Source organism: Hyla sarda, unplaced genomic scaffold, assembly GCF_029499605.1.
Source record: "Hyla sarda isolate aHylSar1 unplaced genomic scaffold, aHylSar1.hap1 scaffold_1748, whole genome shotgun sequence".
Taxonomy (NCBI): Eukaryota; Metazoa; Chordata; class Amphibia; order Anura; family Hylidae; genus Hyla; species Hyla sarda.
This window is the reverse complement of record NW_026608391.1, coordinates 1-26,746: the sequence shown is the minus strand read 5'-3', so window position 1 is coordinate 26,746 and position 26,746 is coordinate 1. Positions and strand designations below refer to the sequence as shown.

Sequence of the window (26,746 nt, the reverse complement as noted above, 5' to 3'; positions counted from 1 at the left end):
TCAGTATAAATCCTTAGAAAATTATCCCCCAGTGTCTCCATCTGCTGGCGGTATTGAATAAGCATTGCTGCACTGATGGGGTATGCATTAGACGAAAAAAAAGAAGAAAAAGAAGAATAATACGCCCAGAAAAGAGGCGAAAAGGAGAAAAACGTAAAAAAACGTGAAAAAAAAGTAAGAGGAAGAGAAGGGAAAAAAAGGTGGAAATGGGTTTAAAAGTGATTTCGGCGGAGAAATATATATATATATATATATATATATATATATATATATATATATGCGCACACACACACATAGATATAAACGTATTCTCCGTTGAGATATTGCAGCCGCTGCTGTGTCCAGGCCCAGGAGCCTTAGCACTGTGCTGTGATGTCACTCAATACCACTGACATCACTAGGTGTAAACAACATCTCTCCTTTGCTGTGTATGTGACTATGGAGCTGTTTGGTGATGTCGTCTATTACGGCCTTCATAGAAGCAACAGGAGATTGTTGCATCCATCTTGAACCCTCAGAACTACAGTGCTATGATGTCACTCACTTCCACAGGCCTTGCAGAGTGTAAACAACAACAACCCAGCTTTGTTGTGTATGTAACCATAGGGATTTGTGATGTCACCTAGAACCTTCACAGCAGCGACAGCTTTATGAGGAGCATCAGCACTGCTCTGCCTGAGCAGAACCATCACCGCCATAGGTTGTCAAATAACCCGGATTTAACCCACACAGGTAAGTCCAATGGGGTGCAGGCATGTCCTCTATGCTTACAGCTTCCCGTGGGTGTTGGTTTGATACCGTTTGGGGACAGCCAAGGAGGCATCTGCAGGCAACAAAGGTAGGTGTGTGCTTGTGTGTGTGTTTCCTATGCAGATCCTAAGCCCAGTGTCACATGCAAGTAGGAGGAGTAAGAAGGGTTCCTGGCAAATCCGGGTTATGGATTGCATTTAAAAAGGCCCCGTGGGAGTGCAATGGGCCCCTGTCTTGCTGCTTAGCAATAATGGTATGGGTTTAGGTTCTGCTGTGTGTACTGGTGGTTGACTGCCCCCCAGCCCAGAGTGTGCATGGAAAATTGTCTGGCAGCCTCCCTGACAGCAAGCAGTGATAGTGCCCATGAAGGGGACCTTGTTGGGCCCGCCCCTTTCACGGTTATCGCTTCTCGGCCTTTTGGCTAAGATCAAGTGTAGTATCTGTTCTTATCAGTTTAATATCTGATACGTCCCCTATCTGGGGACCATATATTAAATGGATTTTTGAGAACGGGGGCCGATTTCGAAGCTTGCTTCCGTCGCCCTATGCATTGACCCGATATGGCAGTATCTTCGGGTACAGTGCACCACCCCCTTACAGGGTTAAAAAGAAAGATTCCTACTTTCATTGCTACCTGCTTGCTGGCTAGCCAGCTAGCCAGCCCTGTGGGCCTTACTGCTGCTGCAGCCAAAAAACAAAAGGTGGTGCTGCTGCTGCTTCTGCTGCTTCTGCTTCTGCTTGTGTCTGGCCCCTGTTGGAGCGTCCAGGCACAGGACTTCTGCTGCTGCTGACTAAATGGCCTCCTTAATTGGATCATTTGAGTAGCCAGCACACCTGTGCAGGTAGGGCATGACATGATAGGCAGCTGCCTTGATAGCGGGTGGGTGCTGAATGTTCCTAATTGACAAAATAAGATTAATGCTTATGAAGAAATATAAAATCTCATCCCTTCCCCAATATCGCGCCACACCCCTACCCCTTAATTCCCTGGTTGAACTTGATGGACATATGTCTTTTTTCGACCGTACTAACTATGTAACTATGTAACATAACATGGGGGGGGGGGGGGGGGGTCTCCTGGCTGTTCACACAGGTGTGTCATTGCTGTACATTGACCATGCATTGCTTCTGTGGTATTGCAAAGGCAAAGACAAATGCTTCCAGCCATCCATTGCACTAATGGATTGGTCATCAGCTGGCTGTCTATGTCCCGCATCAATATAGACCAAAGTACAGAGGGTTAGGCTATGCTATTGTGCACCTACCTGATGCATCAGAAGGTGCGAGGCCCTTGCTAAATTCTGTGCACAGACTTTGAGATCTATGCTTTAGACTGTATCTAAACCTGCTCCAACATGGACTGACATTCTGGCCTACTTTCAGCCGATGCGACTTGTCTGTCGCTGAACAGTCGCTTTTTATGTATTCAGCACCTATGTATAATGTTGTAAAAATGCTCTAGAAGCTAAAGTCGCAGAAATGTCACACATATTTGGCCTGCAACTTTCTGTGCGACAAATTCAGACAGGAAAAATCAGTATAAATCCTTAGAAAATTATCCCCCAGTGTCTCCATCTGCTGGCGGTATTGAATAAGCATTGCTGCACTGATGGGGTATGCATTAGACGAAAAAAAAGAAGAAAAAGAAGAATAATACGCCCAGAAAAGAGGCGAAAAGGAGAAAAACGTAAAAAAACGTGAAAAAAAAGTAAGAGGAAGAGAAGGGAAAAAAAGGTGGAAATGGGTTTAAAAGTGATTTCGGCGGAGAAATATATATATATATATATATATATATATATATATATGCGCACACACACACATAGATATAAACGTATTCTCCGTTGAGATATTGCAGCCGCTGCTGTGTCCAGGCCCAGGAGCCTTAGCACTGTGCTGTGATGTCACTCAATACCACTGACATCACTAGGTGTAAACAACATCTCTCCTTTGCTGTGTATGTGACTATGGAGCTGTTTGGTGATGTCGTCTATTACGGCCTTCATAGAAGCAACAGGAGATTGTTGCATCCATCTTGAACCCTCAGAACTACAGTGCTATGATGTCACTCACTTCCACAGGCCTTGCAGAGTGTAAACAACAACAACCCAGCTTTGTTGTGTATGTAACCATAGGGATTTGTGATGTCACCTAGAACCTTCACAGCAGCGACAGCTTTATGAGGAGCATCAGCACTGCTCTGCCTGAGCAGAACCATCACCGCCATAGGTTGTCAAATAACCCGGATTTAACCCACACAGGTAAGTCCAATGGGGTGCAGGCATGTCCTCTATGCTTACAGCTTCCCGTGGGTGTTGGTTTGATACCGTTTGGGGACAGCCAAGGAGGCATCTGCAGGCAACAAAGGTAGGTGTGTGCTTGTGTGTGTGTTTCCTATGCAGATCCTAAGCCCAGTGTCACATGCAAGTAGGAGGAGTAAGAAGGGTTCCTGGCAAATCCGGGTTATGGATTGCATTTAAAAAGGCCCCGTGGGAGTGCAATGGGCCCCTGTCTTGCTGCTTAGCAATATTGGTATGGGTTTAGGTTCTGCTGTGTGTACTGGTGGTTGACTGCCCCCCAGCCCAGAGTGTGCATGGAAAATTGTCTGGCAGCCTCCCTGACAGCAAGCAGTGATAGTGCCCATGAAGGGGACCTTGTTGGGCCCGCCCCTTTCACGGTTATCGCTTCTCGGCCTTTTGGCTAAGATCAAGTGTAGTATCTGTTCTTATCAGTTTAATATCTGATACGTCCCCTATCTGGGGACCATATATTAAATGGATTTTTGAGAACGGGGGCCGATTTCGAAGCTTGCTTCCGTCGCCCTATGCATTGACCCGATATGGCAGTATCTTCGGGTACAGTGCACCACCCCCTTACAGGGTTAAAAAGAAAGATTCCTACTTTCATTGCTACCTGCTTGCTGGCTAGCCAGCTAGCCAGCCCTGTGGGCCTTGCTGCTGCTGCAGCCAAAAAACAAAAGGTGGTGCTGCTGCTGCTTCTGCTGCTTCTGCTTCTGCTTGTGTCTGGCCCCTGTTGGAGCGTCCAGGCACAGGACTTCTGCTGCTGCTGACTAAATGGCCTCCTTAATTGGATCATTTGAGTAGCCAGCACACCTGTGCAGGTAGGGCATGACATGATAGGCAGCTGCCTTGATAGCGGGTGGGTGCTGAATGTTCCTAATTGACAAAATAAGATTAATGCTTATGAAGAAATATAAAATCTCATCCCTTCCCCAATATCGCGCCACACCCCTACCCCTTAATTCCCTGGTTGAACTTGATGGACATATGTCTTTTTTCGACCGTACTAACTATGTAACTATGTAACATAACATGGGGGGGGGGGGGTCTCCTGGCTGTTCACACAGGTGTGTCATTGCTGTACATTGACCATGCATTGCTTCTGTGGTATTGCAAAGGCAAAGACAAATGCTTCCAGCCATCCATTGCACTAATGGATTGGTCATCAGCTGGCTGTCTATGTCCCGCATCAATATAGACCAAAGTACAGAGGGTTAGGCTATGCTATTGTGCACCTACCTGATGCATCAGAAGGTGCGAGGCCCTTGCTAAATTCTGTGCACAGACTTTGAGATCTATGCTTTAGACTGTATCTAAACCTGCTCCAACATGGACTGACATTCTGGCCTACTTTCAGCCGATGCGACTTGTCTGTCGCTGAACAGTCGCTTTTTATGTATTCAGCACCTATGTATAATGTTGTAAAAATGCTCTAGAAGCTAAAGTCGCAGAAATGTCACACATATTTGGCCTGCAACTTTCTGTGCGACAAATTCAGACAGGAAAAATCAGTATAAATCCTTAGAAAATTATCCCCCAGTGTCTCCATCTGCTGGCGGTATTGAATAAGCATTGCTGCACTGATGGGGTATGCATTAGACGAAAAAAAAGAAGAAAAAGAAGAATAATACGCCCAGAAAAGAGGCGAAAAGGAGAAAAACGTAAAAAAACGTGAAAAAAAAGTAAGAGGAAGAGAAGGGAAAAAAAGGTGGAAATGGGTTTAAAAGTGATTTCGGCGGAGAATATATATATATATATATATATATATATATATATATATATATATGCGCACACACACACATAGATATAAACGTATTCTCCGTTGAGATATTGCAGCCGCTGCTGTGTCCAGGCCCAGGAGCCTTAGCACTGTGCTGTGATGTCACTCAATACCACTGACATCACTAGGTGTAAACAACATCTCTCCTTTGCTGTGTATGTGACTATGGAGCTGTTTGGTGATGTCGTCTATTACGGCCTTCATAGAAGCAACAGGAGATTGTTGCATCCATCTTGAACCCTCAGAACTACAGTGCTATGATGTCACTCACTTCCACAGGCCTTGCAGAGTGTAAACAACAACAACCCAGCTTTGTTGTGTATGTAACCATAGGGATTTGTGATGTCACCTAGAACCTTCACAGCAGCGACAGCTTTATGAGGAGCATCAGCACTGCTCTGCCTGAGCAGAACCATCACCGCCATAGGTTGTCAAATAACCCGGATTTAACCCACACAGGTAAGTCCAATGGGGTGCAGGCATGTCCTCTATGCTTACAGCTTCCCGTGGGTGTTGGTTTGATACCGTTTGGGGACAGCCAAGGAGGCATCTGCAGGCAACAAAGGTAGGTGTGTGCTTGTGTGTGTGTTTCCTATGCAGATCCTAAGCCCAGTGTCACATGCAAGTAGGAGGAGTAAGAAGGGTTCCTGGCAAATCCGGGTTATGGATTGCATTTAAAAAGGCCCCGTGGGAGTGCAATGGGCCCCTGTCTTGCTGCTTAGCAATAATGGTATGGGTTTAGGTTCTGCTGTGTGTACTGGTGGTTGACTGCCCCCCAGCCCAGAGTGTGCATGGAAAATTGTCTGGCAGCCTCCCTGACAGCAAGCAGTGATAGTGCCCATGAAGGGGACCTTGTTGGGCCCGCCCCTTTCACGGTTATCGCTTCTCGGCCTTTTGGCTAAGATCAAGTGTAGTATCTGTTCTTATCAGTTTAATATCTGATACGTCCCCTATCTGGGGACCATATATTAAATGGATTTTTGAGAACGGGGGCCGATTTCGAAGCTTGCTTCCGTCGCCCTATGCATTGACCCGATATGGCAGTATCTTCGGGTACAGTGCACCACCCCCTTACAGGGTTAAAAAGAAAGATTCCTACTTTCATTGCTACCTGCTTGCTGGCTAGCCAGCTAGCCAGCCCTGTGGGCCTTGCTGCTGCTGCTGCTTCTGCTGCTTCTGCTGCTTCTGCTTCTGCTTGTGTCTGGCCCCTGTTGGAGCGTCCAGGCACAGGACTTCTGCTGCTGCTGACTAAATGGCCTCCTTAATTGGATCATTTGAGTAGCCAGCACACCTGTGCAGGTAGGGCATGACATGATAGGCAGCTGCCTTGATAGCGGGTGGGTGCTGAATGTTCCTAATTGACAAAATAAGATTAATGCTTATGAAGAAATATAAAATCTCATCCCTTCCCCAATATCGCGCCACACCCCTACCCCTTAATTCCCTGGTTGAACTTGATGGACATATGTCTTTTTTCGACCGTACTAACTATGTAACTATGTAACATAACATGGGGGGGGGGGGGGGGTCTCCTGGCTGTTCACACAGGTGTGTCATTGCTGTACATTGACCATGCATTGCTTCTGTGGTATTGCAAAGGCAAAGACAAATGCTTCCAGCCATCCATTGCACTAATGGATTGGTCATCAGCTGGCTGTCTATGTCCCGCATCAATATAGACCAAAGTACAGAGGGTTAGGCTATGCTATTGTGCACCTACCTGATGCATCAGAAGGTGCGAGGCCCTTGCTAAATTCTGTGCACAGACTTTGAGATCTATGCTTTAGACTGTATCTAAACCTGCTCCAACATGGACTGACATTCTGGCCTACTTTCAGCCGATGCGACTTGTCTGTCGCTGAACAGTCGCTTTTTATGTATTCAGCACCTATGTATAATGTTGTAAAAATGCTCTAGAAGCTAAAGTCGCAGAAATGTCACACATATTTGGCCTGCAACTTTCTGTGCGACAAATTCAGACAGGAAAAATCAGTATAAATCCTTAGAAAATTATCCCCCAGTGTCTCCATCTGCTGGCGGTATTGAATAAGCATTGCTGCACTGATGGGGTATGCATTAGACGAAAAAAAAGAAGAAAAAGAAGAATAATACGCCCAGAAAAGAGGCGAAAAGGAGAAAAACGTAAAAAAACGTGAAAAAAAAGTAAGAGGAAGAGAAGGGAAAAAAAGGTGGAAATGGGTTTAAAAGTGATTTCGGCGGAGAAATATATATATATATATATATATATATATATATATATATATATATATGCGCACACACACACATAGATATAAACGTATTCTCCGTTGAGATATTGCAGCCGCTGCTGTGTCCAGGCCCAGGAGCCTTAGCACTGTGCTGTGATGTCACTCAATACCACTGACATCACTAGGTGTAAACAACATCTCTCCTTTGCTGTGTATGTGACTATGGAGCTGTTTGGTGATGTCGTCTATTACGGCCTTCATAGAAGCAACAGGAGATTGTTGCATCCATCTTGAACCCTCAGAACTACAGTGCTATGATGTCACTCACTTCCACAGGCCTTGCAGAGTGTAAACAACAACAACCCAGCTTTGTTGTGTATGTAACCATAGGGATTTGTGATGTCACCTAGAACCTTCACAGCAGCGACAGCTTTATGAGGAGCATCAGCACTGCTCTGCCTGAGCAGAACCATCACCGCCATAGGTTGTCAAATAACCCGGATTTAACCCACACAGGTAAGTCCAATGGGGTGCAGGCATGTCCTCTATGCTTACAGCTTCCCGTGGGTGTTGGTTTGATACCGTTTGGGGACAGCCAAGGAGGCATCTGCAGGCAACAAAGGTAGGTGTGTGCTTGTGTGTGTGTTTCCTATGCAGATCCTAAGCCCAGTGTCACATGCAAGTAGGAGGAGTAAGAAGGGTTCCTGGCAAATCCGGGTTATGGATTGCATTTAAAAAGGCCCCGTGGGAGTGCAATGGGCCCCTGTCTTGCTGCTTAGCAATAATGGTATGGGTTTAGGTTCTGCTGTGTGTACTGGTGGTTGACTGCCCCCCAGCCCAGAGTGTGCATGGAAAATTGTCTGGCAGCCTCCCTGACAGCAAGCAGTGATAGTGCCCATGAAGGGGACCTTGTTGGGCCCGCCCCTTTCACGGTTATCGCTTCTCGGCCTTTTGGCTAAGATCAAGTGTAGTATCTGTTCTTATCAGTTTAATATCTGATACGTCCCCTATCTGGGGACCATATATTAAATGGATTTTTGAGAACGGGGGCCGATTTCGAAGCTTGCTTCCGTCGCCCTATGCATTGACCCGATATGGCAGTATCTTCGGGTACAGTGCACCACCCCCTTACAGGGTTAAAAAGAAAGATTCCTACTTTCATTGCTACCTGCTTGCTGGCTAGCCAGCTAGCCAGCCCTGTGGGCCTTGCTGCTGCTGCAGCCAAAAAACAAAAGGTGGTGCTGCTGCTGCTTCTGCTGCTTCTGCTTGTGTCTGGCCCCTGTTGGAGCGTCCAGGCACAGGACTTCTGCTGCTGCTGACTAAATGGCCTCCTTAATTGGATCATTTGAGTAGCCAGCACACCTGTGCAGGTAGGGCATGACATGATAGGCAGCTGCCTTGATAGCGGGTGGGTGCTGAATGTTCCTAATTGACAAAATAAGATTAATGCTTATGAAGAAATATAAAATCTCATCCCTTCCCCAATATCGCGCCACACCCCTACCCCTTAATTCCCTGGTTGAACTTGATGGACATATGTCTTTTTTCGACCGTACTAACTATGTAACTATGTAACATAACATGGGGGGGGGGGGGGGTCTCCTGGCTGTTCACACAGGTGTGTCATTGCTGTACATTGACCATGCATTGCTTCTGTGGTATTGCAAAGGCAAAGACAAATGCTTCCAGCCATCCATTGCACTAATGGATTGGTCATCAGCTGGCTGTCTATGTCCCGCATCAATATAGACCAAAGTACAGAGGGTTAGGCTATGCTATTGTGCACCTACCTGATGCATCAGAAGGTGCGAGGCCCTTGCTAAATTCTGTGCACAGACTTTGAGATCTATGCTTTAGACTGTATCTAAACCTGCTCCAACATGGACTGACATTCTGGCCTACTTTCAGCCGATGCGACTTGTCTGTCGCTGAACAGTCGCTTTTTATGTATTCAGCACCTATGTATAATGTTGTAAAAATGCTCTAGAAGCTAAAGTCGCAGAAATGTCACACATATTTGGCCTGCAACTTTCTGTGCGACAAATTCAGACAGGAAAAATCAGTATAAATCCTTAGAAAATTATCCCCCAGTGTCTCCATCTGCTGGCGGTATTGAATAAGCATTGCTGCACTGATGGGGTATGCATTAGACGAAAAAAAAGAAGAAAAAGAAGAATAATACGCCCAGAAAAGAGGCGAAAAGGAGAAAAACGTAAAAAAACGTGAAAAAAAAGTAAGAGGAAGAGAAGGGAAAAAAAGGTGGAAATGGGTTTAAAAGTGATTTCGGCGGAGATATATATATATATATATATATATATATATATATATATATATATATATATGCGCACACACACACATAGATATAAACGTATTCTCCGTTGAGATATTGCAGCCGCTGCTGTGTCCAGGCCCAGGAGCCTTAGCACTGTGCTGTGATGTCACTCAATACCACTGACATCACTAGGTGTAAACAACATCTCTCCTTTGCTGTGTATGTGACTATGGAGCTGTTTGGTGATGTCGTCTATTACGGCCTTCATAGAAGCAACAGGAGATTGTTGCATCCATCTTGAACCCTCAGAACTACAGTGCTATGATGTCACTCACTTCCACAGGCCTTGCAGAGTGTAAACAACAACAACCCAGCTTTGTTGTGTATGTAACCATAGGGATTTGTGATGTCACCTAGAACCTTCACAGCAGCGACAGCTTTATGAGGAGCATCAGCACTGCTCTGCCTGAGCAGAACCATCACCGCCATAGGTTGTCAAATAACCCGGATTTAACCCACACAGGTAAGTCCAATGGGGTGCAGGCATGTCCTCTATGCTTACAGCTTCCCGTGGGTGTTGGTTTGATACCGTTTGGGGACAGCCAAGGAGGCATCTGCAGGCAACAAAGGTAGGTGTGTGCTTGTGTGTGTGTTTCCTATGCAGATCCTAAGCCCAGTGTCACATGCAAGTAGGAGGAGTAAGAAGGGTTCCTGGCAAATCCGGGTTATGGATTGCATTTAAAAAGGCCCCGTGGGAGTGCAATGGGCCCCTGTCTTGCTGCTTAGCAATAATGGTATGGGTTTAGGTTCTGCTGTGTGTACTGGTGGTTGACTGCCCCCCAGCCCAGAGTGTGCATGGAAAATTGTCTGGCAGCCTCCCTGACAGCAAGCAGTGATAGTGCCCATGAAGGGGACCTTGTTGGGCCCGCCCCTTTCACGGTTATCGCTTCTCGGCCTTTTGGCTAAGATCAAGTGTAGTATCTGTTCTTATCAGTTTAATATCTGATACGTCCCCTATCTGGGGACCATATATTAAATGGATTTTTGAGAACGGGGGCCGATTTCGAAGCTTGCTTCCGTCGCCCTATGCATTGACCCGATATGGCAGTATCTTCGGGTACAGTGCACCACCCCCTTACAGGGTTAAAAAGAAAGATTCCTACTTTCATTGCTACCTGCTTGCTGGCTAGCCAGCTAGCCAGCCCTGTGGGCCTTGCTGCTGCTGCAGCCAAAAAACAAAAGGTGGTGCTGCTGCTGCTTCTGCTGCTTCTGCTTCTGCTTGTGTCTGGCCCCTGTTGGAGCGTCCAGGCACAGGACTTCTGCTGCTGCTGACTAAATGGCCTCCTTAATTGGATCATTTGAGTAGCCAGCACACCTGTGCAGGTAGGGCATGACATGATAGGCAGCTGCCTTGATAGCGGGTGGGTGCTGAATGTTCCTAATTGACAAAATAAGATTAATGCTTATGAAGAAATATAAAATCTCATCCCTTCCCCAATATCGCGCCACACCCCTACCCCTTAATTCCCTGGTTGAACTTGATGGACATATGTCTTTTTTCGACCGTACTAACTATGTAACTATGTAACATAACATGGGGGGGGGGGGGGGGGTGTCTCCTAGCTGTTCACACAGGTGTGTCATTGCTGTACATTGACCATGCATTGCTTCTGTGGTATTGCAAAGGCAAAGACAAATGCTTCCAGCCATCCATTGCACTAATGGATTGGTCATCAGCTGGCTGTCTATGTCCCGCATCAATATAGACCAAAGTACAGAGGGTTAGGCTATGCTATTGTGCACCTACCTGATGCATCAGAAGGTGCGAGGCCCTTGCTAAATTCTGTGCACAGACTTTGAGATCTATGCTTTAGACTGTATCTAAACCTGCTCCAACATGGACTGACATTCTGGCCTACTTTCAGCCGATGCGACTTGTCTGTCGCTGAACAGTCGCTTTTTATGTATTCAGCACCTATGTATAATGTTGTAAAAATGCTCTAGAAGCTAAAGTCGCAGAAATGTCACACATATTTGGCCTGCAACTTTCTGTGCGACAAATTCAGACAGGAAAAATCAGTATAAATCCTTAGAAAATTATCCCCCAGTGTCTCCATCTGCTGGCGGTATTGAATAAGCATTGCTGCACTGATGGGGTATGCATTAGACGAAAAAAAAGAAGAAAAAGAAGAATAATACGCCCAGAAAAGAGGCGAAAAGGAGAAAAACGTAAAAAAACGTGAAAAAAAAGTAAGAGGAAGAGAAGGGAAAAAAAGGTGGAAATGGGTTTAAAAGTGATTTCGGCGGAGAAATATATATATATATATATATATATATATATATATATATATATATATATATATGCGCACACACACACATAGATATAAACGTATTCTCCGTTGAGATATTGCAGCCGCTGCTGTGTCCAGGCCCAGGAGCCTTAGCACTGTGCTGTGATGTCACTCAATACCACTGACATCACTAGGTGTAAACAACATCTCTCCTTTGCTGTGTATGTGACTATGGAGCTGTTTGGTGATGTCGTCTATTACGGCCTTCATAGAAGCAACAGGAGATTGTTGCATCCATCTTGAACCCTCAGAACTACAGTGCTATGATGTCACTCACTTCCACAGGCCTTGCAGAGTGTAAACAACAACAACCCAGCTTTGTTGTGTATGTAACCATAGGGATTTGTGATGTCACCTAGAACCTTCACAGCAGCGACAGCTTTATGAGGAGCATCAGCACTGCTCTGCCTGAGCAGAACCATCACCGCCATAGGTTGTCAAATAACCCGGATTTAACCCACACAGGTAAGTCCAATGGGGTGCAGGCATGTCCTCTATGCTTACAGCTTCCCGTGGGTGTTGGTTTGATACCGTTTGGGGACAGCCAAGGAGGCATCTGCAGGCAACAAAGGTAGGTGTGTGCTTGTGTGTGTGTTTCCTATGCAGATCCTAAGCCCAGTGTCACATGCAAGTAGGAGGAGTAAGAAGGGTTCCTGGCAAATCCGGGTTATGGATTGCATTTAAAAAGGCCCCGTGGGAGTGCAATGGGCCCCTGTCTTGCTGCTTAGCAATAATGGTATGGGTTTAGGTTCTGCTGTGTGTACTGGTGGTTGACTGCCCCCCAGCCCAGAGTGTGCATGGAAAATTGTCTGGCAGCCTCCCTGACAGCAAGCAGTGATAGTGCCCATGAAGGGGACCTTGTTGGGCCCGCCCCTTTCACGGTTATCGCTTCTCGGCCTTTTGGCTAAGATCAAGTGTAGTATCTGTTCTTATCAGTTTAATATCTGATACGTCCCCTATCTGGGGACCATATATTAAATGGATTTTTGAGAACGGGGGCCGATTTCGAAGCTTGCTTCCGTCGCCCTATGCATTGACCCGATATGGCAGTATCTTCGGGTACAGTGCACCACCCCCTTACAGGGTTAAAAAGAAAGATTCCTACTTTCATTGCTACCTGCTTGCTGGCTAGCCAGCTAGCCAGCCCTGTGGGCCTTGCTGCTGCTGCAGCCAAAAAACAAAAGGTGGTGCTGCTGCTGCTTCTGCTGCTTCTGCTTCTGCTTGTGTCTGGCCCCTGTTGGAGCGTCCAGGCACAGGACTTCTGCTGCTGCTGACTAAATGGCCTCCTTAATTGGATCATTTGAGTAGCCAGCACACCTGTGCAGGTAGGGCATGACATGATAGGCAGCTGCCTTGATAGCGGGTGGGTGCTGAATGTTCCTAATTGACAAAATAAGATTAATGCTTATGAAGAAATATAAAATCTCATCCCTTCCCCAATATCGCGCCACACCCCTACCCCTTAATTCCCTGGTTGAACTTGATGGACATATGTCTTTTTTCGACCGTACTAACTATGTAACTATGTAACATAACATGGGGGGGGGGGGGGTCTCCTGGCTGTTCACACAGGTGTGTCATTGCTGTACATTGACCATGCATTGCTTCTGTGGTATTGCAAAGGCAAAGACAAATGCTTCCAGCCATCCATTGCACTAATGGATTGGTCATCAGCTGGCTGTCTATGTCCCGCATCAATATAGACCAAAGTACAGAGGGTTAGGCTATGCTATTGTGCACCTACCTGATGCATCAGAAGGTGCGAGGCCCTTGCTAAATTCTGTGCACAGACTTTGAGATCTATGCTTTAGACTGTATCTAAACCTGCTCCAACATGGACTGACATTCTGGCCTACTTTCAGCCGATGCGACTTGTCTGTCGCTGAACAGTCGCTTTTTATGTATTCAGCACCTATGTATAATGTTGTAAAAATGCTCTAGAAGCTAAAGTCGCAGAAATGTCACACATATTTGGCCTGCAACTTTCTGTGCGACAAATTCAGACAGGAAAAATCAGTATAAATCCTTAGAAAATTATCCCCCAGTGTCTCCATCTGCTGGCGGTATTGAATAAGCATTGCTGCACTGATGGGGTATGCATTAGACGAAAAAAAAGAAGAAAAAGAAGAATAATACGCCCAGAAAAGAGGCGAAAAGGAGAAAAACGTAAAAAAACGTGAAAAAAAAGTAAGAGGAAGAGAAGGGAAAAAAAGGTGGAAATGGGTTTAAAAGTGATTTCGGCGGAGAAATATATATATATATATATATATATATATATATATATATATATATATATATATGCGCACACACACACATAGATATAAACGTATTCTCCGTTGAGATATTGCAGCCGCTGCTGTGTCCAGGCCCAGGAGCCTTAGCACTGTGCTGTGATGTCACTCAATACCACTGACATCACTAGGTGTAAACAACATCTCTCCTTTGCTGTGTATGTGACTATGGAGCTGTTTGGTGATGTCGTCTATTACGGCCTTCATAGAAGCAACAGGAGATTGTTGCATCCATCTTGAACCCTCAGAACTACAGTGCTATGATGTCACTCACTTCCACAGGCCTTGCAGAGTGTAAACAACAACAACCCAGCTTTGTTGTGTATGTAACCATAGGGATTTGTGATGTCACCTAGAACCTTCACAGCAGCGACAGCTTTATGAGGAGCATCAGCACTGCTCTGCCTGAGCAGAACCATCACCGCCATAGGTTGTCAAATAACCCGGATTTAACCCACACAGGTAAGTCCAATGGGGTGCAGGCATGTCCTCTATGCTTACAGCTTCCCGTGGGTGTTGGTTTGATACCGTTTGGGGACAGCCAAGGAGGCATCTGCAGGCAACAAAGGTAGGTGTGTGCTTGTGTGTGTGTTTCCTATGCAGATCCTAAGCCCAGTGTCACATGCAAGTAGGAGGAGTAAGAAGGGTTCCTGGCAAATCCGGGTTATGGATTGCATTTAAAAAGGCCCCGTGGGAGTGCAATGGGCCCCTGTCTTGCTGCTTAGCAATAATGGTATGGGTTTAGGTTCTGCTGTGTGTACTGGTGGTTGACTGCCCCCCAGCCCAGAGTGTGCATGGAAAATTGTCTGGCAGCCTCCCTGACAGCAAGCAGTGATAGTGCCCATGAAGGGGACCTTGTTGGGCCCGCCCCTTTCACGGTTATCGCTTCTCGGCCTTTTGGCTAAGATCAAGTGTAGTATCTGCTCACTTGGTCTGGTCAGAGGGTGTCTGGGGTACCCGGCTCCTTGGCCTGGGGGGATCGTCCTTCTTAACGGAGGGACTTCACCCCCCTGCTGCTATTAGGGAGCCGGCTTAGTCCCCAGACAACGGGAGGCGATCACCCTTCACTGCCCACTCTTTGGTGGGGGAGTGTTTTTCTGTCCCTGCCTGGACACGCCTATTGAAGATGGAAGAGATCATGGACACCTCTCAATCTGTTGGAGAGGAGGTTCCTTTTTTTGGGAAGATCAAGAATGGGGTCCGGATCCTGCTGAAAGACCTTGAGAAGAAAAGAAGAGGACTTTCCTTTGTAATGGAGGAAATTCTTTTTGGAGTTTTGGAAATTGCAAAGACACAAATCCTTTCCATGTTGGAATTTCCAAAGAAAGGGTGCTTTGATGTTATTTTGGTTTCCGAAGAGGATTATGATTTATTTTGGAAGAAATTTGAGACAATCAAGTCTGATCCAGTGTGGGAGGGCGTGGAAGTCATTCCCCACTTTCCCAGGAGAGAAAGAATTTTAACGGTGAGGATGTATAGTCCTTACGTCCCTGAGGAGGATATTATAATTCTTTTGACCCAATTTTGTGAGGAAATTGCGCCACTTGGGAAAATTTATAATCAGTATGGAGTCTGGACAACAAAGTGGAGATTTAAAGTAAAGTTCAAGGAAGACGCAGATGGAAGAGTTCTTTATCCCCCTGCCCGTTTTAAAATAGGGGTTATCAATGGAGATATGTTTTTTGCAGGTATGCAGAATTTCTGTAGAAAATGCAAGAAATATGGCCATTTAAAGGAAGAGTGCACCTCAATGTGGTGCCAAAAATGCCAAAAAGAAGGTCATGAAATCGAATCCTGTAGCCAAAAAAGTAAATGTAATTTATGTAACAAAATTGGTCACATGTATGTGAACTGTCCAAAGAGGAAGAAGAAAAGAGAAGAAGAAGTTTCTGAACAAGAGCCAGAAATTAAAAGATCTGTGAGAAAAGATAAGGAAGTGGTAACCCAAGAGCCAAAAATTGTTGGAAAAGAGATGATAGTAGAAGAAAAGAACATTGGAGAGCATAAGAGTAAAAAGAAAAATGAAGAGCCGGTGAGAGATTTAAGAGGATATTCAGGGTCTTTCCAAACTATTTTGGAGAGAGCTCCAGATGAGGAAAGAGAATTGTTCTTACAGGACCTGGATGATCTATTATCCACCTTTAAAGCCCAGTTGCCTGCAGTAAGAAACAAAGTTTATGATTCTTTTCGCCCTGACGTGGATCGATTTATGGTAACTTATAAAATACCGGCCTGGTTGGCCATCCCAGTAAAAAGGGAAATGGAAAAAGGAAGCTTAACCTATGGTTTAATTGATTACTTGGCAGTTTACGCCCGGAGAAAGGGAATGAATTTGTTATAATTTTGGAATGTTTATTATTTTTATTGTTGTTATAATATTTTATTTCAATTTGTCTTTTTTTAGGAATAAATAAAAGTGTTACCTGATGATGAACAAAACAATCGAGTCCATATAAGATCTTGGAGCTCTGATTGAGTTCTGAGGGCTAACTTAAAAAAAAAAATCTGTTCTTATCAGTTTAATATCTGATACGTCCCCTATCTGGGGACCATATATTAAATGGATTTTTGAGAACGGGGGCCGATTTCGAAGCTTGCTTCCGTCGCCCTATGCATTGACCCGATATGGCAGTATCTTCGGGTACAGTGCACCACCCCCTTACAGGGTTAAAAAGAAAGATTCCTACTTTCATTGCTACCTGCTTGCTGGCTAGCCAGCTAGCCAGCCCTGTGGGCCTTGCTGCTGCTGCAGCCAAAAAACAAAAGGTGGTGCTGCTGCTGCTTCTGCTGCTTCTGCTTCTGCTTGTGTCTGGCCCCTGTTGGAGCGTCCAGGCACAGGACTTCTGCTGCTGCTGACTAAATGGCCTCCTTAATTGGATAATTTGAGTAGCCAGCACACCTGTGCAGGTAGGGCATGACATGATAGGCAGCTGCCTTGATAGCGGGTGGGTGCTGAATGTTCCTAATTGACAAAATAAGATTAATGCTTATGAAGAAATATAAAATCTCATCCCTTCCCCAATATCGCGCCACACCCCTACCCCTTAATTCCCTGGTTGAACTTGATGGACATATGTCTTTTTTCGACCGTACTAACTATGTAACTATGTAACATAACATGGGGGGGGGGGGGGGGGGGGGTCTCCTGGCTGTTCACACAGGTGTGTCATTGCTGTACATTGACCATGCATTGCTTCTGTGGTATTGCAAAGGCAAAGACAAATGCTTCCAGCCATCCATTGCACTAATGGATTGGTCATCAGCTGGCTGTCTATGTCCCGCATCAATATAGACCAAAGTACAGAGGGTTAGGCTATGCTATTGTGCACCTACCTGATGCATCAGAAGGTGCGAGGCCCTTGCTAAATTCTGTGCACAGACTTTGAGATCTATGCTTTAGACTGTATCTAAACCTGCTCCAACATGGACTGACATTCTGGCCTACTTTCAGCCGATGCGACTTGTCTGTCGCTGAACAGTCGCTTTTTATGTATTCAGCACCTATGTATAATGTTGTAAAAATGCTCTAGAAGCTAAAGTCGCAGAAATGTCACACATATTTGGCCTGCAACTTTCTGTGCGACAAATTCAGACAGGAAAAATCAGTATAAATCCTTAGAAAATTATCCCCCAGTGTCTCCATCTGCTGGCGGTATTGAATAAGCATTGCTGCACTGATGGGGTATGCATTAGACGAAAAAAAAGAAGAAAAAGAAGAATAATACGCCCAGAAAAGAGGCGAAAAGGAGAAAAACGTAAAAAAACGTGAAAAAAAAGTAAGAGGAAGAGAAGGGAAAAAAAGGTGGAAATGGGTTTAAAAGTGATTTCGGCGGAGAAATATATATATATATATATATATATATATATATATATATATATATGTATATATATATGCGCACACACACACATAGATATAAACGTATTCTCCGTTGAGATATTGCAGCCGCTGCTGTGTCCAGGCCCAGGAGCCTTAGCACTGTGCTGTGATGTCACTCAATACCACTGACATCACTAGGTGTAAACAACATCTCTCCTTTGCTGTGTATGTGACTATGGAGCTGTTTGGTGATGTCGTCTATTACGGCCTTCATAGAAGCAACAGGAGATTGTTGCATCCATCTTGAACCCTCAGAACTACAGTGCTATGATGTCACTCACTTCCACAGGCCTTGCAGAGTGTAAACAACAACAACCCAGCTTTGTTGTGTATGTAACCATAGGGATTTGTGATGTCACCTAGAACCTTCACAGCAGCGACAGCTTTATGAGGAGCATCAGCACTGCTCTGCCTGAGCAGAACCATCACCGCCATAGGTTGTCAAATAACCCGGATTTAACCCACACAGGTAAGTCCAATGGGGTGCAGGCATGTCCTCTATGCTTACAGCTTCCCGTGGGTGTTGGTTTGATACCGTTTGGGGACAGCCAAGGAGGCATCTGCAGGCAACAAAGGTAGGTGTGTGCTTGTGTGTGTGTTTCCTATGCAGATCCTAAGCCCAGTGTCACATGCAAGTAGGAGGAGTAAGAAGGGTTCCTGGCAAATCCGGGTTATGGATTGCATTTAAAAAGGCCCCGTGGGAGTGCAATGGGCCCCTGTCTTGCTGCTTAGCAATAATGGTATGGGTTTAGGTTCTGCTGTGTGTACTGGTGGTTGACTGCCCCCCAGCCCAGAGTGTGCATGGAAAATTGTCTGGCAGCCTCCCTGACAGCAAGCAGTGATAGTGCCCATGAAGGGGACCTTGTTGGGCCCGCCCCTTTCACGGTTATCGCTTCTCGGCCTTTTGGCTAAGATCAAGTGTAGTATCTGTTCTTATCAGTTTAATATCTGATACGTCCCCTATCTGGGGACCATATATTAAATGGATTTTTGAGAACGGGGGCCGATTTCGAAGCTTGCTTCCGTCGCCCTATGCATTGACCCGATATGGCAGTATCTTCGGGTACAGTGCACCACCCCCTTACAGGGTTAAAAAGAAAGATTCCTACTTTCATTGCTACCTGCTTGCTGGCTAGCCAGCTAGCCAGCCCTGTGGGCCTTGCTGCTGCTGCAGCCAAAAAACAAAAGGTGGTGCTGCTGCTGCTTCTGCTGCTTCTGCTTCTGCTTGTGTCTGGCCCCTGTTGGAGCGTCCAGGCACAGGACTTCTGCTGCTGCTGACTAAATGGCCTCCTTAATTGGATCATTTGAGTAGCCAGCACACCTGTGCAGGTAGGGCATGACATGATAGGCAGCTGCCTTGATAGCGGGTGGGTGCTGAATGTTCCTAATTGACAAAATAAGATTAATGCTTATGAAGAAATATAAAATCTCATCCCTTCCCCAATATCGCGCCACACCCCTACCCCTTAATTCCCTGGTTGAACTTGATGGACATATGTCTTTTTTCGACCGTACTAACTATGTAACTATGTAACATAACATGGGGGGGGGTGGGGGGGGGGGTCTCCTGGCTGTTCACACAGGTGTGTCATTGCTGTACATTGACCATGCATTGCTTCTGTGGTATTGCAAAGGCAAAGACAAATGCTTCCAGCCATCCATTGCACTAATGGATTGGTCATCAGCTGGCTGTCTATGTCCCGCATCAATATAGACCAAAGTACAGAGGGTTAGGCTATGCTATTGTGCACCTACCTGATGCATCAGAAGGTGCGAGGCCCTTGCTAAATTCTGTGCACAGACTTTGAGATCTATGCTTTAGACTGTATCTAAACCTGCTCCAACATGGACTGACATTCTGGCCTACTTTCAGCCGATGCGACTTGTCTGTCGCTGAACAGTCGCTTTTTATGTATTCAGCACCTATGTATAATGTTGTAAAAATGCTCTAGAAGCTAAAGTCGCAGAAATGTCACACATATTTGGCCTGCAACTTTCTGTGCGACAAATTCAGACAGGAAAAATCAGTATAAATCCTTAGAAAATTATCCCCCAGTGTCTCCATCTGCTGGCGGTATTGAATAAGCATTGCTGCACTGATGGGGTATGCATTAGACGAAAAAAAAGAAGAAAAAGAAGAATAATACGCCCAGAAAAGAGGCGAAAAGGAGAAAAACGTAAAAAAACGTGAAAAAAAAGTAAGAGGAAGAGAAGGGAAAAAAAGGTGGAAATGGGTTTAAAAGTGATTTCGGCGGAGAAATATATATATATATATATATATATATATATATATATATATATATGCGCACACACACACATAGATATAAACGTATTCTCCGTTGAGATATTGCAGCCGCTGCTGTGTCCAGGCCCAGGAGCCTTAGCACTGTGCTGTGATGTCACTCAATACCACTGACATCACTAGGTGTAAACAACATCTCTCCTTTGCTGTGTATGTGACTATGGAGCTGTTTGGTGATGTCGTCTATTACGGCCTTCATAGAAGCAACAGGAGATTGTTGCATCCATCTTGAACCCTCAGAACTACAGTGCTATGATGTCACTCACTTCCACAGGCCTTGCAGAGTGTAAACAACAACAACCCAGCTTTGTTGTGTATGTAACCATAGGGATTTGTGATGTCACCTAGAACCTTCACAGCAGCGACAGCTTTATGAGGAGCATCAGCACTGCTCTGCCTGAGCAGAACCATCACCGCCATAGGTTGTCAAATAACCCGGATTTAACCCACACAGGTAAGTCCAATGGGGTGCAGGCATGTCCTCTATGCTTACAGCTTCCCGTGGGTGTTGGTTTGATACCGTTTGGGGACAGCCAAGGAGGCATCTGCAGGCAACAAAGGTAGGTGTGTGCTTGTGTGTGTGTTTCCTATGCAGATCCTAAGCCCAGTGTCACATGCAAGTAGGAGGAGTAAGAAGGGTTCCTGGCAAATCCGGGTTATGGATTGCATTTAAAAAGGCCCCGTGGGAGTGCAATGGGCCCCTGTCTTGCTGCTTAGCAATAATGGTATGGGTTTAGGTTCTGCTGTGTGTACTGGTGGTTGACTGCCCCCCAGCCCAGAGTGTGCATGGAAAATTGTCTGGCAGCCTCCCTGACAGCAAGCAGTGATAGTGCCCATGAAGGGGACCTTGTTGGGCCCGCCCCTTTCACGGTTATCGCTTCTCGGCCTTTTGGCTAAGATCAAGTGTAGTATCTGTTCTTATCAGTTTAATATCTGATACGTCCCCTATCTGGGGACCATATATTAAATGGATTTTTGAGAACGGGGGCCGATTTCGAAGCTTGCTTCCGTCGCCCTATGCATTGACCCGATATGGCAGTATCTTCGGGTACAGTGCACCACCCCCTTACAGGGTTAAAAAGAAAGATTCCTACTTTCATTGCTACCTGCTTGCTGGCTAGCCAGCTAGCCAGCCCTGTGGGCCTTGCTGCTGCTGCAGCCAAAAAACAAAAGGTGGTGCTGCTGCTGCTTCTGCTGCTTCTGCTTGTGTCTGGCCCCTGTTGGAGCGTCCAGGCACAGGACTTCTGCTGCTGCTGACTAAATGGCCTCCTTAATTGGATCATTTGAGTAGCCAGCACACCTGTGCAGGTAGGGCATGACATGATAGGCAGCTGCCTTGATAGCGGGTGGGTGCTGAATGTTCCTAATTGACAAAATAAGATTAATGCTTATGAAGAAATATAAAATCTCATCCCTTCCCCAATATCGCGCCACACCCCTACCCCTTAATTCCCTGGTTGAACTTGATGGACATATGTCTTTTTTCGACCGTACTAACTATGTAACTATGTAACATAACATGGGGGGGGGGGGGGGTCTCCTGGCTGTTCACACAGGTGTGTCATTGCTGTACATTGACCATGCATTGCTTCTGTGGTATTGCAAAGGCAAAGACAAATGCTTCCAGCCATCCATTGCACTAATGGATTGGTCATCAGCTGGCTGTCTATGTCCCGCATCAATATAGACCAAAGTACAGAGGGTTAGGCTATGCTATTGTGCACCTACCTGATGCATCAGAAGGTGCGAGGCCCTTGCTAAATTCTGTGCACAGACTTTGAGATCTATGCTTTAGACTGTATCTAAACCTGCTCCAACATGGACTGACATTCTGGCCTACTTTCAGCCGATGCGACTTGTCTGTCGCTGAACAGTCGCTTTTTATGTATTCAGCACCTATGTATAATGTTGTAAAAATGCTCTAGAAGCTAAAGTCGCAGAAATGTCACACATATTTGGCCTGCAACTTTCTGTGCGACAAATTCAGACAGGAAAAATCAGTATAAATCCTTAGAAAATTATCCCCCAGTGTCTCCATCTGCTGGCGGTATTGAATAAGCATTGCTGCACTGATGGGGTATGCATTAGACGAAAAAAAAGAAGAAAAAGAAGAATAATACGCCCAGAAAAGAGGCGAAAAGGAGAAAAACGTAAAAAAACGTGAAAAAAAAGTAAGAGGAAGAGAAGGGAAAAAAAGGTGGAAATGGGTTTAAAAGTGATTTCGGCGGAGAAATATATATATATATATATATATATATATATATATATATATATGCGCACACACACACATAGATATAAACGTATTCTCCGTTGAGATATTGCAGCCGCTGCTGTGTCCAGGCCCAGGAGCCTTAGCACTGTGCTGTGATGTCACTCAATACCACTGACATCACTAGGTGTAAACAACATCTCTCCTTTGCTGTGTATGTGACTATGGAGCTGTTTGGTGATGTCGTCTATTACGGCCTTCATAGAAGCAACAGGAGATTGTTGCATCCATCTTGAACCCTCAGAACTACAGTGCTATGATGTCACTCACTTCCACAGGCCTTGCAGAGTGTAAACAACAACAACCCAGCTTTGTTGTGTATGTAACCATAGGGATTTGTGATGTCACCTAGAACCTTCACAGCAGCGACAGCTTTATGAGGAGCATCAGCACTGCTCTGCCTGAGCAGAACCATCACCGCCATAGGTTGTCAAATAACCCGGATTTAACCCACACAGGTAAGTCCAATGGGGTGCAGGCATGTCCTCTATGCTTACAGCTTCCCGTGGGTGTTGGTTTGATACCGTTTGGGGACAGCCAAGGAGGCATCTGCAGGCAACAAAGGTAGGTGTGTGCTTGTGTGTGTGTTTCCTATGCAGATCCTAAGCCCAGTGTCACATGCAAGTAGGAGGAGTAAGAAGGGTTCCTGGCAAATCCGGGTTATGGATTGCATTTAAAAAGGCCCCGTGGGAGTGCAATGGGCCCCTGTCTTGCTGCTTAGCAATAATGGTATGGGTTTAGGTTCTGCTGTGTGTACTGGTGGTTGACTGCCCCCCAGCCCAGAGTGTGCATGGAAAATTGTCTGGCAGCCTCCCTGACAGCAAGCAGTGATAGTGCCCATGAAGGGGACCTTGTTGGGCCCGCCCCTTTCACGGTTATCGCTTCTCGGCCTTTTGGCTAAGATCAAGTGTAGTATCTGTTCTTATCAGTTTAATATCTGATACGTCCCCTATCTGGGGACCATATATTAAATGGATTTTTGAGAACGGGGGCCGATTTCGAAGCTTGCTTCCGTCGCCCTATGCATTGACCCGATATGGCAGTATCTTCGGGTACAGTGCACCACCCCCTTACAGGGTTAAAAAGAAAGATTCCTACTTTCATTGCTACCTGCTTGCTGGCTAGCCAGCTAGCCAGCCCTGTGGGCCTTGCTGCTGCTGCAGCCAAAAAACAAAAGGTGGTGCTGCTGCTGCTTCTGCTGCTTCTGCTTCTGCTTGTGTCTGGCCCCTGTTGGAGCGTCCAGGCACAGGACTTCTGCTGCTGCTGACTAAATGGCCTCCTTAATTGGATCATTTGAGTAGCCAGCACACCTGTGCAGGTAGGGCATGACATGATAGGCAGCTGCCTTGATAGCGGGTGGGTGCTGAATGTTCCTAATTGACAAAATAAGATTAATGCTTATGAAGAAATATAAAATCTCATCCCTTCCCCAATATCGCGGCACACCCCTACCCCTTAATTCCCTGGTTGAACTTGATGGACATATGTCTTTTTTCGACCGTACTAACTATGTAACTATGTAACATAACATGGGGGGGGGGGGGGGGGTCTCCTGGCTGTTCACACAGGTGTGTCATTGCTGTACATTGACCATGCATTGCTTCTGTGGTATTGCAAAGGCAAAGACAAATGCTTCCAGCCATCCATTGCACTAATGGATTGGTCATCAGCTGGCTGTCTATGTCCCGCATCAATATAGACCAAAGTACAGAGGGTTAGGCTATGCTATTGTGCACCTACCTGATGCATCAGAAGGTGCGAGGCCCTTGCTAAATTCTGTGCACAGACTTTGAGATCTATGCTTTAGACTGTATCTAAACCTGCTCCAACATGGACTGACATTCTGGCCTACTTTCAGCCGATGCGACTTGTCTGTCGCTGAACAGTCGCTTTTTATGTATTCAGCACCTATGTATAATGTTGTAAAAATGCTCTAGAAGCTAAAGTCGCAGAAATGTCACACATATTTGGCCTGCAACTTTCTGTGCGACAAATTCAGACAGGAAAAATCAGTATAAATCCTTAGAAAATTATCCCCCAGTGTCTCCATCTGCTGGCGGTATTGAATAAGCATTGCTGCACTGATGGGGTATGCATTAGACGAAAAAAAAGAAGAAAAAGAAGAATAATACGCCCAGAAAAGAGGCGAAAAGGAGAAAAACGTAAAAAAACGTGAAAAAAAAGTAAGAGGAAGAGAAGGGAAAAAAAGGTGGAAATGGGTTTAAAAGTGATTTCGGCGGAGAAATATATATATATATATATATATATATATATATATGCGCACACACACACATAGATATAAACGTATTCTCCGTTGAGATATTGCAGCCGCTGCTGTGTCCAGGCCCAGGAGCCTTAGCACTGTGCTGTGATGTCACTCAATACCACTGACATCACTAGGTGTAAACAACATCTCTCCTTTGCTGTGTATGTGACTATGGAGCTGTTTGGTGATGTCGTCTATTACGGCCTTCATAGAAGCAACAGGAGATTGTTGCATCCATCTTGAACCCTCAGAACTACAGTGCTATGATGTCACTCACTTCCACAGGCCTTGCAGAGTGTAAACAACAACAACCCAGCTTTGTTGTGTATGTAACCATAGGGATTTGTGATGTCACCTAGAACCTTCACAGCAGCGACAGCTTTATGAGGAGCATCAGCACTGCTCTGCCTGAGCAGAACCATCACCGCCATAGGTTGTCAAATAACCCGGATTTAACCCACACAGGTAAGTCCAATGGGGTGCAGGCATGTCCTCTATGCTTACAGCTTCCCGTGGGTGTTGGTTTGATACCGTTTGGGGACAGCCAAGGAGGCATCTGCAGGCAACAAAGGTAGGTGTGTGCTTGTGTGTGTGTTTCCTATGCAGATCCTAAGCCCAGTGTCACATGCAAGTAGGAGGAGTAAGAAGGGTTCCTGGCAAATCCGGGTTATGGATTGCATTTAAAAAGGCCCCGTGGGAGTGCAATGGGCCCCTGTCTTGCTGCTTAGCAATAATGGTATGGGTTTAGGTTCTGCTGTGTGTACTGGTGGTTGACTGCCCCCCAGCCCAGAGTGTGCATGGAAAATTGTCTGGCAGCCTCCCTGACAGCAAGCAGTGATAGTGCCCATGAAGGGGACCTTGTTGGGCCCGCCCCTTTCACGGTTATCGCTTCTCGGCCTTTTGGCTAAGATCAAGTGTAGTATCTGTTCTTATCAGTTTAATATCTGATACGTCCCCTATCTGGGGACCATATATTAAATGGATTTTTGAGAACGGGGGCCGATTTCGAAGCTTGCTTCCGTCGCCCTATGCATTGACCCGATATGGCAGTATCTTCGGGTACAGTGCACCACCCCCTTACAGGGTTAAAAAGAAAGATTCCTACTTTCATTGCTACCTGCTTGCTGGCTAGCCAGCTAGCCAGCCCTGTGGGCCTTGCTGCTGCTGCAGCCAAAAAACAAAAGGTGGTGCTGCTGCTGCTTCTGCTGCTTCTGCTTGTGTCTGGCCCCTGTTGGAGCGTCCAGGCACAGGACTTCTGCTGCTGCTGACTAAATGGCCTCCTTAATTGGATCATTTGAGTAGCCAGCACACCTGTGCAGGTAGGGCATGACATGATAGGCAGCTGCCTTGATAGCGGGTGGGTGCTGAATGTTCCTAATTGACAAAATAAGATTAATGCTTATGAAGAAATATAAAATCTCATCCCTTCCCCAATATCGCGCCACACCCCTACCCCTTAATTCCCTGGTTGAACTTGATGGACATATGTCTTTTTTCGACCGTACTAACTATGTAACTATGTAACATAACATGGGGGGGGGGGGGTCTCCTGGCTGTTCACACAGGTGTGTCATTGCTGTACATTGACCATGCATTGCTTCTGTGGTATTGCAAAGGCAAAGACAAATGCTTCCAGCCATCCATTGCACTAATGGATTGGTCATCAGCTGGCTGTCTATGTCCCGCATCAATATAGACCAAAGTACAGAGGGTTAGGCTATGCTATTGTGCACCTACCTGATGCATCAGAAGGTGCGAGGCCCTTGCTAAATTCTGTGCACAGACTTTGAGATCTATGCTTTAGACTGTATCTAAACCTGCTCCAACATGGACTGACATTCTGGCCTACTTTCAGCCGATGCGACTTGTCTGTCGCTGAACAGTCGCTTTTTATGTATTCAGCACCTATGTATAATGTTGTAAAAATGCTCTAGAAGCTAAAGTCGCAGAAATGTCACACATATTTGGCCTGCAACTTTCTGTGCGACAAATTCAGACAGGAAAAATCAGTATAAATCCTTAGAAAATTATCCCCCAGTGTCTCCATCTGCTGGCGGTATTGAATAAGCATTGCTGCACTGATG

The 26,746-nt window shown here is 45.8% G+C and overlaps 10 non-coding genes and 2 pseudogenes across 10 annotated transcripts; all 12 read left to right on the top strand.

The window, feature by feature from the left end:
- The first annotated feature begins 1,151 nt into the window (after positions 1-1,151).
- On the top strand, positions 1,152-1,342 carry LOC130312980 (U2 spliceosomal RNA). Its single transcript, XR_008861017.1, has one exon. It is a non-coding gene; the product is annotated as a U2 spliceosomal RNA (small nuclear RNA).
- A 2,085-nt stretch (positions 1,343-3,427) lies between these two features.
- LOC130312979 (U2 spliceosomal RNA) lies at positions 3,428-3,618 on the top strand. The gene has a single exon (XR_008861016.1). It is a non-coding gene; the product is annotated as a U2 spliceosomal RNA (small nuclear RNA).
- A 2,087-nt stretch (positions 3,619-5,705) lies between these two features.
- Positions 5,706-5,896, top strand: LOC130312978 (U2 spliceosomal RNA). The gene has a single exon (XR_008861015.1). It is a non-coding gene; the product is annotated as a U2 spliceosomal RNA (small nuclear RNA).
- Positions 5,897-7,969: 2,073 nt separating this feature from the next.
- LOC130312977 (U2 spliceosomal RNA) lies at positions 7,970-8,160 on the top strand. The gene has a single exon (XR_008861014.1). It is a non-coding gene; the product is annotated as a U2 spliceosomal RNA (small nuclear RNA).
- A 2,088-nt stretch (positions 8,161-10,248) lies between these two features.
- LOC130312976 (U2 spliceosomal RNA) lies at positions 10,249-10,439 on the top strand. Its single transcript, XR_008861013.1, has one exon. It is a non-coding gene; the product is annotated as a U2 spliceosomal RNA (small nuclear RNA).
- Positions 10,440-12,541: 2,102 nt separating this feature from the next.
- On the top strand, positions 12,542-12,732 carry LOC130313009 (U2 spliceosomal RNA). The gene has a single exon (XR_008861041.1). It is a non-coding gene; the product is annotated as a U2 spliceosomal RNA (small nuclear RNA).
- A 2,097-nt stretch (positions 12,733-14,829) lies between these two features.
- On the top strand, positions 14,830-14,966 carry LOC130313007 (U2 spliceosomal RNA; annotated as a pseudogene).
- Positions 14,967-16,434: 1,468 nt separating this feature from the next.
- LOC130313006 (U2 spliceosomal RNA) lies at positions 16,435-16,605 on the top strand (annotated as a pseudogene).
- A 2,108-nt stretch (positions 16,606-18,713) lies between these two features.
- On the top strand, positions 18,714-18,904 carry LOC130313008 (U2 spliceosomal RNA). The gene has a single exon (XR_008861040.1). It is a non-coding gene; the product is annotated as a U2 spliceosomal RNA (small nuclear RNA).
- Positions 18,905-21,000: 2,096 nt separating this feature from the next.
- Positions 21,001-21,191, top strand: LOC130312999 (U2 spliceosomal RNA). The gene has a single exon (XR_008861034.1). It is a non-coding gene; the product is annotated as a U2 spliceosomal RNA (small nuclear RNA).
- Positions 21,192-23,273: 2,082 nt separating this feature from the next.
- LOC130312987 (U2 spliceosomal RNA) lies at positions 23,274-23,464 on the top strand. The gene has a single exon (XR_008861023.1). It is a non-coding gene; the product is annotated as a U2 spliceosomal RNA (small nuclear RNA).
- A 2,082-nt stretch (positions 23,465-25,546) lies between these two features.
- LOC130312975 (U2 spliceosomal RNA) lies at positions 25,547-25,737 on the top strand. The gene has a single exon (XR_008861012.1). It is a non-coding gene; the product is annotated as a U2 spliceosomal RNA (small nuclear RNA).
- The last annotated feature ends 1,009 nt before the right edge of the window (positions 25,738-26,746 follow it).